General features: G+C 43.7%; 1 long non-coding RNA gene across 1 annotated transcript; it reads right to left on the bottom strand.

Moving 5' to 3' along the window:
• Positions 1-3,925: 3,925 nt before the first annotated feature.
• LOC104153149 (uncharacterized) lies at positions 3,926-9,761 on the bottom strand. The gene is made up of 2 exons (XR_696175.2): positions 9,606-9,761; positions 3,926-4,340 (listed from the first exon to the last, which is right to left on the bottom strand). It is a non-coding gene; the product is annotated as an uncharacterized lncRNA (long non-coding RNA).
• Positions 9,762-10,020: the final 259 nt, after the last annotated feature.

The following is a 10,020-nucleotide window of genomic DNA, read 5'->3' as shown; positions in this document are numbered from 1 at the left end:
GGGGAGACCAGGAGGCAGACAGACTCCCAGAGGGGGAAATAAATAGGGGAGACTGCTAGGGGAGAAGGGAGGGATGCCAAGGTCCTTCCTGGAGTGGCCTGTTTTTCGGGGTCATGCTGCTTATTTACATCAATAAATTTCCCTCGAGCAAAGAACTCAGTGCTGCAGGGCCTCTAATGGCTATTACAGCCCGCCCGGTGGTTCCTGCTGCAGGTTTCTCCATGTTCTTCTGCTGCTCAGTGGGGCAAACGTGAGCTGCCAGCTATTGGAGTGGCTTGGAAACAAGAGAGAATTTTGATCTTGGGCACAGCAAAGACAAAATTCACCTTCCTTTGCTTTTCCAAGCATGTGACATGTTAAAATGAGCTGGAAAGCCTGCGTGTTTCTTTTCCTGCCTTTGTCTCCAACCTCAGTGCATGCAGGACCGCCACCATATAAAGTGAAGAAGGGGGAGGCGAAGAAGAAAAGGTGATTTCCCCTTGTTCTGTTTGTGATTCCAGCTGTGCTTACTTCCCTTTCTGATGGGCTGAGGGAACTATGACTTATTTGTTCTGTCAAGAACACATTGTTCCTCTTCCTACTTCACCTGCTATTTGATTGCTACAGGGTAGTACTTGAAACATTAGTGGAACAAAAGGGATACCTCAAAGTAAGGGTAAAGAAATGCTTTCTTTCTGGCTGACAAGTGGTAGCTAGCTACCTGGAGTAATTTCTCTGCACCTCCCAGCTGTGTGAATCATGGTTATTTATCACAGAGGGAGACTTTGATCTTTCTCCATGTACTTATCAGTTAAATAACAGATAAATCTCTTGGACGGACTTCATGCTGATATAATTTTCCTTCCCTCAGCTCCTGCGGTCACGATTTTAAATTTCCAATGGAACCTTTGCTTTAATTGCCTGTGTTTTAGGAAAGCAAATGCTTTCCCTAGAGGGGACAGAAAGAGGGTTCCTTAGGGACAAACTCTGATCATGGATACGGAAGCTATTATCCCTGTGGCCAGGATATATCTGGGATCTGGTAATGAAAAATCATTGTTACATGCCAAAGGAGCAGCCCGCTCTGCTGTCCACAGAATTAGCCCCTCTCATACTCGGCAAAGCTGTTTATGATTAGGACTTTTTTAAGGCCAGCAATAACATACTTCATAACAATGAGGATATTTTTTCAGAACTATATTAATCCATTTTAAAAATAGCAAATTTGTTTCAAGACCCATGGTGCCTTGCCACATGCTTCCTGCTTTTTCCCCTCTTGCTTACTTTTCTGTTTCCTTTCACAGTGTTTTTCTTAAGCAGCAAAAACACTTTTGCTTAAATAAAAAAGCAAAATGAGGAAAAAATGAAAACACATCTCTGGCAATTTTTTTTCAGAGTTTAATGTACTGCAGCCACCTGGCAGTGCCCCATCCCAGTAGGAGCCAGAGGCCGGCAGCCGGCAGAGAGGGAGCACACACCAGCTGTTCTGTGCTGACTAGGTGAGCCAGTGCTGGCCCGGCACTTCTCTGGGATAACATGGAGGATCACCATCTTCTCAGCAAGATACGGTTTAGTCAGAGTGCCCAAGTGCCACTCACATGCCCTTTTCAGCAACGATCCTACAAATCCTCCAAGCTATGAAATCTAAATCTCACTTCTTGGCTTCCTAGATCAAACACCTCACCTGGTCCGCTCTTTTAACTGCAGCCTTAGAGCAATGCTGGCATGGCTCTCCCTTGCAGTCATCCATCATAAGGGAGGAGTAATACATTTGACACAGGCTGGAATATCTTTTGGTGCCTGCCCTGTCTCGCCCAGGGGCGTAGACCCAGGCCAGGCCAGCTTCCTGCAGCCTCATTTCAAAATGTTCATGTGCTGAAGAGATGCACTCACGCCTGTTCCCCAAACCAGGGGTGCAGCCACGCACCCTGATTTCTGAGACACCCCCCTCTCCAAACCTCTGCAGGAGCAGAGGTAGCAGCCTACTTGCCAGTCCATCTCCCACTGGCTAGCTGGGGGGCAATGGAGGCAGAAAACGGGTGACTTGCAGTCTGGTTTTGCGTGCACCATGTTACTGTGTTCGACTGCTGGGTCTGATGAAAGGGCCCACTGCAAACCGGCTGGACCTGCTCAAGGGATTCCCAACCACAGAGACTTGGGAAGCAGCTGCTGTGCAATTTAAACACAGTGTCTGACTCTGAAGAGTTGCCAGCTGAGGAAGGAGTGAATTGGAAGAGCAGAAAAAAAGAGAAGTCACTGCAGAAGGGAGAGGTAAAAGGAAGAAACAGAGAGGAGGCCAACAGGAAACATTTTATTGCTCAGACAGGATAAGAAAATCAAAAAGGAAGGGATGAATGGGGCAGAAATGATTTAAACAAATCAGAAATGATTTAAGAAATGAATAGGCAAGTTTTAGAGCAAAGAAAAAAGTTCAAGGCAAGGCGACATCAGAATTTCCCAAGGTATATTTTCATACCAAGCAATGTATCTGGCAGGCGGCACTTCTGCTACACTTAGAGGGGATACAGAAAGCCAAGCCTGGCACAGACTCTTCAAACCCTGTCCCTGCTACCTGCATCATTCATAGCATGCCAGCTCTTTCAAAAGGAAGAGTGCCAGTATTAATATTTGTGTGAATGTGTTTGAAAGCATTAGTAAAGACTATACTGTTGACCGCTGTCCCTTTGGACAGTGATTTCCCCTGCTGAACTCAGTGCACTTTGCAAAGAAGGTCCATGGCAGAAGCCTCATTTTTGTATGAGATTTGTTTGAGATGAAATGACTTGCTCACAGTTATCTGGGAAGGCAGTGCCAGAACTAAAACTAGAGCCTAGCTGTTCTGAGTCCCTGGTCTGTCCACATGGAAAATAAAAAAACCCAAAAGTTGCTGTGCATATATTCTTTAATCTCACAACTGCCTACAAATATCATTCAAGGTGCTCATTATCTGCAGTGCCAGAATCGTTATTTAAAAGGTTTATTCCAACATTCCCAGTTTTAGCCGAAAGAAACATTGCTACGTTTTGTCAATGCACCATGGACCAGACTCCTGAGTGGTTATGTTACCAATATCCAGTGAAACCTTTTTTAAGTTGACCTATACTGAATAGCATTCTCTAGTGACAGCTACCATTCCTTCCAAAACTAACATCCTCCGTCATCGGAAAAAAAAAAGCCCTAATCATTATTATTTAGTTTGAATATGTCATGAGGACTTCCCCTCTAGCTGCCCCAGGAAGCCTGCTGGCACCTGGTTGGGGATCTGAAGATTATTCACATTCCAGTGGAATCTGCTGGGAAAGTCCAGGACTCTCAGCGCTTTGAGCATAGCACATCTGAGGAGAAACGCGTGATTGCTGTAATCCGAGATGGGCCTCCTTTCTCAAGTGTCTGAGGATGCTGTCCAGTTGCAAATCAGCTCTCTGCAAGTTTGACTGACTGAGGTATATTAACAACAAAAACAAAGAAAGTATGCAGGGGCTGGCCAAGCACGTCTGGCTGAATTTGTGAGGTGATAATAGCCTGTAGCATGAAACCTTAGGTTTGCTGTTTGTTTGCCGTGTACTCAGCATTACTATCATTATTTCGCTGCCTATAGCTTAGATGCGTCACAGTCACAAATATCAAAGGGAAGGAAAGTGTTCTATGATTCTCTCCTGTGATGCTGTTAACAAAACATATTATCAAAGTGACGCTATTTTTTTACAAATATGGCCCCTGTAATGGAGCAGGACAAAGCTCAAAGGTGAGTGCCTTTAACCACAGGTCACTGCAGAATTGGATAATGCAAGGGAAGCTTCACCTGGTCTTCACTAGGGCCACAACTGGCCTTTTGGCAGCGTCTGTCCTACAGAAAATATTACTAGTTCTACTAACATGGTCTTAAACCAGGCTGGAGTTACACTAAAGGCCCACCATTCAGATGAAATGAGTAATACCAGTCAAGTCACCTTCAAAGCTGTCTCAGAAATTCTCTACAGTGTGGGCAAAATTTAATCTTAGTGCACCAAAAGTGAGAGCAAAAGATGGGAGCAGCCTGAGGCCAGGCTGCTCTTCTCATGTGAAGATGGGAAAGAATGGAAAAGCAAGAAGGCAGGATGAATATCATAGGGAGGGCTCTTGAGGACAGGGTTTTGCAGGTTAAGTGAGTGGGTTATAAGAAGAAAAGGGCTTGTTCTGGGAGAGGTAGTAGCTGCCATTCACATGTCAGCAGCAGCCAGACTTGGTTTCCACGGTGCTGATATGGGTGCACTGGCTGGGGCCAGGACCATCGTCATATCCAGCCTGCTCCTCTAGGCAATGATCCAGTGTTGTTCATATCACAGCCAGCTCTGGCCACCTTAAATCACCTCTACCTGGGCCTGGAAAAGAGATGTAATGATTTTTAAAAATCACTTTTCAAAGCGAGTCCAAAAGTGTCTCTGCTAAAGGTAGCCATTGAGGGCAACAGATGAGTGGGAGTGAACTAACCAGGTTTTCAAAAGGTTCAAGGTGAGGAAGACACCCACTGTTTCATTCCCACTGTTTTGCTAGTCCCGTTGAAAATGAAGGTCTGAGACTGTCACTGCTTGGATGTTGCACAAGGAGCAGCTGCCCTCAGTGCCTCCAGGCAGGATCAAAGCCATGCAGGTGGATGGGTGCCTGTTGTGAAGAGCCATCATATTACCACCCTCCCTGCTCCCACTGAAAGCCTACAGTCCCTGCTTATCCCAACACTGTAAAGCTGTAGTATCCCCTCAGGCTCCTCGCTCTAAGCTGATGGTCTTGCACAGACTACCTAACATAGAGGTGGGCTCAAATTTGGCCCTCAAACCCTGACCAGAGATCCAGAGAGGTGACACATGAGGAGCAACCAGTGGTGACTGCCTGCGTGGTTGCACTGTGGCTTTCACTAGCACCTGGCAGGCACACCAGATGGGCAGAATAGCTGCGTAGGCCCTTGATGCTCTTTCCTGCCTGTGAATGGTTGCTCGTTGCACTAATTTACCTTAACCCCACTTCTGCCAGCTGCCAGCACAGCCTGGGAAAGTTTGCGGAACCTCTTACTAAACACAACATCAGCTAGTTGACCAGATTTCAACTGTGAGAATGAATGGCCTATTAGAAACTGTCCTTTGTTCTTTTTTTTCTATTTGGATGCCATGCATAAGGAAACAGAAACAAGGGAAAATGCTAAGTTAGCAAACACAGTCTTCTACCCAAGTATTTTAATATGAGTGGCTAAACAACAGCCCAAAACAGCATCAAAATACAGCTGCTTGCTGGGGAAAGTGAGTTTGTTTGGAACCCAAGTGTGACAGTATAGCCTAGTATTCACTGCAGAAAAAGGAAAGATGCTTTTCTTCTTAATTTGCCAATAGTTTTTTTGTGGATAGTAGTTCCTTGCTAGGAAATATTATCATTTGAGCCTAGGCAATAGTTTGGTCAGAATGAGCTGGAGACTGCTCACATCCATCCTGGATTACTGAAATTGTTCATAACCGATATGAAGTGATCGCCTGCATCCTCTCTAGCAAGGGCTTCCTAGAGTATCTCTCAGCACTTCCAGGATCTGTACCTATTCTCAGTCTATTTCTGAAGTAAGTTTAAAGCCTTGGTCTTAACATCCAAACTCTTCTGTCAATTGCTGAATTCAGACCCAGGAGTGGTGGAGATGTACTCTTATTTCAAGGAGATCAATGGCTGCAGTTATACAGCAAGTTCCTGGATGAGAGCAGGGAAAGCCCAGAGTCCCTTCACGAACTCTCCAAAGCCTTCCCCCCTCACTAAGCCTTCCCCCCATTGCAAGAGCTTGCAAGGCCATTGAAGGCCTTTCAGTCTGCCTCCCACCCCAAAATCAGTACAGTTTCCCCTCAGAAGCCTACAAATCACCCCTCCCAAACTTGTTAGAGGAGGTAAATAGACAAATCCTTCTCTGTGCTGAATTGTTTTCTCCCCAGGCAAGAGAAGAGCCAGAGCGCCTATCAGTATGCTGGGGATTTTACTGTTGCTAGCTGCTTTTACCCAGAAAGCCCCAAACTAATATACGTGTCATGGGTACAGTATAAAATACAAAAGCAGTGTTAGGGTTTGAGTGCAGGAGAAGGACAAGGAGCAGGCATTTCAGTTGAACAGGTACAGCTCTAACCGGCTGCAGACGCTTGCAAACTGCTCTGAGATCTCTGGACGAAAGGGCTGTGTAAAATAAAAAGTAGGGTTTTTTTTTTTTCCTAAATGCAGACATGCTCTCACTGATTGCAAACCAGCTGCCTCCCATGCTGCTGAAGAGGAGGTGGGGGAGGAGATGCTGTTAGTCCCCCCGCTGCCTCGGCAGGCATGGAGAAAAGGCTAACCGTGTCTCCTGGGTCAGTGCATATTGGTCAGATGTCATCTGAGCAGCGCTGAGCAATGCCGCGACTGCTGGATAGTCGCTATACGGCATCTGGGGAAGTCACATCGTGGAACCAGGGTACTGACCAGCTGCATTGCCCCAGGATGACAAACACTCGCTGCTCCCACTTCCCTCGCACCCCTCCTGAGAGCTGGCAGTGCAGGGGGGGATCTGGAGATCCCCTTTGGAGAGGTTCCTGGATCATAAGGACCATATGACTGGGTTGTTACAAATGACCTGTGTTCATTTTGGTAACTTGCTTAATGTGCAAAAGGGAATGGGGCAAAACAAACACAAGAAGTTTTGTGTTATCAAATACAAATGTCTAAGCAAAGGTGTTTGCACAAATGTCAGAGAAACCACTGACTATAGCATTAAAACATATACACACCCACTCTGGAAAAGAGATGTCTTTCTGTGGTAATACACTGTGACAGAGTGTAATCCCAAAGGATGCAGGGAAAAAGGGAGAAAAGGGCTTGGGTTTTTTTATCCCCAGTCCACTATCATTGGATTTTTTGGAGAACAGTTAACTTCCTCTCTATTTGCAGATCAAGATTAATGCGTGTGTGTGTGTGTGTGTGTGTGTGTGTGTGTGTGTGTGCGCGTGCGCACGCACGCGCTGTCTATCCCCAACACTGACCTTTTAACATGTATTTTGGCTATGCAGAACTGAGGAGGAGGCATTAAAACCGGAGTCCATTTTCCATCATGCAAAGGTGGATCGCTTTCAAGGGTCATAGTTCTGTGACTCACACACCCAGCTGCAGCGGAGACATCACCACCTTCCTCCTTCTGTCTCTCCCCATGCACAGATGTCTGCACCACTCCTCTGCTGGCTTAAGCTAACATGCCAGGCAGTAAAAGCTAATAAACCAGCTGTGAAGTGGGGCAACAGGGGAGCAAATACACTCAGTCCTGCATGCCTAGTAGAGACTAGCTCTATGGTATTTGCTTTTCAGAGTCCAAAGGAATCTGAGTAGCTGCACTTTGGCTATCTAAATTCACTCTGCTCTTTCCTAGAAGAGTAATAATTTTCTTCCTTTCTCTTTTTAACCATCAGAGTGAAAGGTTATAGCCTCAGGAGTGGTTCTTATCTCCCACTGTCATGGTGGTAGCCCTGTGGCCATTGATGATATCATTTCATGGCATATTTGGAATTTCATCCTCCATTATTACACTCACCAGAAGTTTTGTCACTGATTTCATTTGGCACAGGCTTAGATCAATGAGTAACAGCACTCGGCTAAATTCACGTACCAAGAGTGAAGATCACTAGCCTGAATGCAGGATTGCAGGACTGAACCTGCTTGGAGTTTCAGAGGTTTCAGGACACAGCAATAGCTATTTGTTTATATTATGTAGCTCCAAGTCAGTTACATAAAATGGCCTTGACATAATGTTTTCATACAACACACTGCTGTATAGGACAGCAAAGATTATGATTTTTTTAATGATAGAATCAGATCTGGAAGGCATATAAGAAGGACTCCTTATTTCTTAAAGAATGAGCCTGAAAGTGATAAAGAACGAGCTGGAAAGCAAGATCCTGGACAACTCAGGGAGAGTCTCTCCTGGTGCTGCTGGGCAGCATTAGAAAATCCACATCAGATTTGGGAATTTGCTGTGAGCCCACTGGGAACAGATGTGCTTTCATCCTTCTTGAGTAAATCACTGACTCTTTCTCTAAAGGCCTTTGGTTTATTTGGGCTATAAAGTAGTGACTTTGGAGGGAAAAAAGGCATCTTGGACTTCCCCTTTGATATTTCTATTCGGTTTGCCAATAAGCGGTGGAAGTTTGACACTTCCTTTTATGTCTACAATAGAGCACAAAAGTACATGGTAAAATCCTGTTTCTAATGTGAACAATTCACACAAGAGTAATAGCAAAAATTTGAGGGTGATTTCTCCTAGAGATATTCCAAGACAAAACAGTGTATTTCCCACTAGTTTAACCTCACATTAGACTCATAGTGAACCACCAGGGACACTCTGTGTTTCATATGTCACACTTATGAAAAGGATCAGAGGATAAAATAAGTTCTTATGAATTAGTAGAGGCCTTCTGCTGTAATGAACAGTGTTCTGAACATGTTTGAAAGTAAGAAGGAGCTATATGGTATGTTTCTTTAAAGAGTCTCACACCTAGAAAATTCCTAGAATTCTTCATAATTGTTAGGAAAGGTAAGATTTTTAAGGAAGATTAATATATTTTTATTAGACGAAATATTGGAGAAAACAAACACACTTTCAAATCCATAAGCCCTTCCTCAGACCTATGACGGCCAGTTCTTTGATATAGCTATGCAGACCTCCTGTTTTTCACGAAAGCACACACAATAATTTTATTGTAATTCAGTTTATTGGTCCTGTAATGAAGAACGAAGCAGTTTCTGTTAAGTTTCTGACTAGCACTTCCATGCAGTCACAAATTCCATAACCTTCAAATTGGGCCATTAAAACAGCTCGCAAATTCTGTATTTTCTTATATGAACCAGATCAAGATATTGAGTGTTTTCATTTGTTCTCTTTATAGAAAAAAACATTTTAAAGAAACTTAAAAGAAAGCTCTTTTCTTCTTTGCACCATAATCTCTCCCAAAAATGAAGAAAAAAGTGTTCATCCTCTATCTTTGTGCTACTGTCGTTGTTTCAGCTGAGGTAATAGATCTGTAGTAGCATTTAGATACTGAGTGCTTTTAGCCAGCTTTACAAGAAAACAAAGACATAACCTCTGCTTCAGCACTTCCTTCAGAGATGGTCAGGTTTTTTTCACATTGTTGAAATTTTGTAATAAATTTCACCATACACAGGGGGGAAAGGCAATTGCTTGTCTACTGAATTTCCCCTGTACCAAATTTAGAGGAACAATACACACAAAGTTTTGAGGAGCTGTCAGGAACCACTTTCTCATGTAAAGAATCTTTTATAAACATGTTCTAGTTATAAATCCGTCATGCCTGCATAAACGTAACGTTTATTTACTTGTGCACTTTATAGCACTGAAAGATTCTCCTTATGTAAGTCTTAAAATCTCCTGTCAGCTCCTGCCTTGCAGAAAAAGTAATTTCACGAAGGAATATGTTTACCTGGTTTGCGTATATGTGCATCTCTGTGTGTTTGCATGTCTAAGGTTCACATGAAAAAATACATAAAATCATTTTTGACTCAGAGCTGCCTTATACACAAGCCACATACATAATCACTAGTGTATTGACTAAATCACAAGCCAAGTCTCCTATCGAAACACAACTTACTTTTTTGGAGCCATCAGAATGTGGTGTTTTTCAAGGAAGGGAATGATCCTAAGAATTTCCCAAGGAACGCTGAGAGGAAATTGAGGACGTTATCATGACAACCATCAGATTTCTGACCTTATCCTTAGTTCTGAGCTATGATTAGATGTCATTTACTTTCTGACTCCTTTGCTCACCACTAGAGAAGAAAAAAGCTTTCCATGTTACTCATTAACAAAAGAAAACGTATTTTTGAGTCACTTTTGGACAAGAATCGTGTTTGTTCACTCAATTTTGAACCTTGTGCTTTCCATGAAAGTTTGAGAAAATGTTTAACAGGCCTGGAAATCTTCTCAGAAGAAGGCAAAATACTATTACAATGTGTCTCAGAAATCCTGGAATTACCCAGCTTTCCCAGTGGCTGTGCAGTATTGTC

The sequence above is a fragment of the Struthio camelus genome, chromosome 3 (genome assembly GCF_040807025.1).
Source record: "Struthio camelus isolate bStrCam1 chromosome 3, bStrCam1.hap1, whole genome shotgun sequence".
In the NCBI taxonomy this organism is placed as follows: Eukaryota; Metazoa; Chordata; class Aves; order Struthioniformes; family Struthionidae; genus Struthio; species Struthio camelus.
The sequence above is the reverse complement of the archived record's forward strand: the minus strand, read 5'-3'. Positions and strand labels throughout refer to the sequence as shown.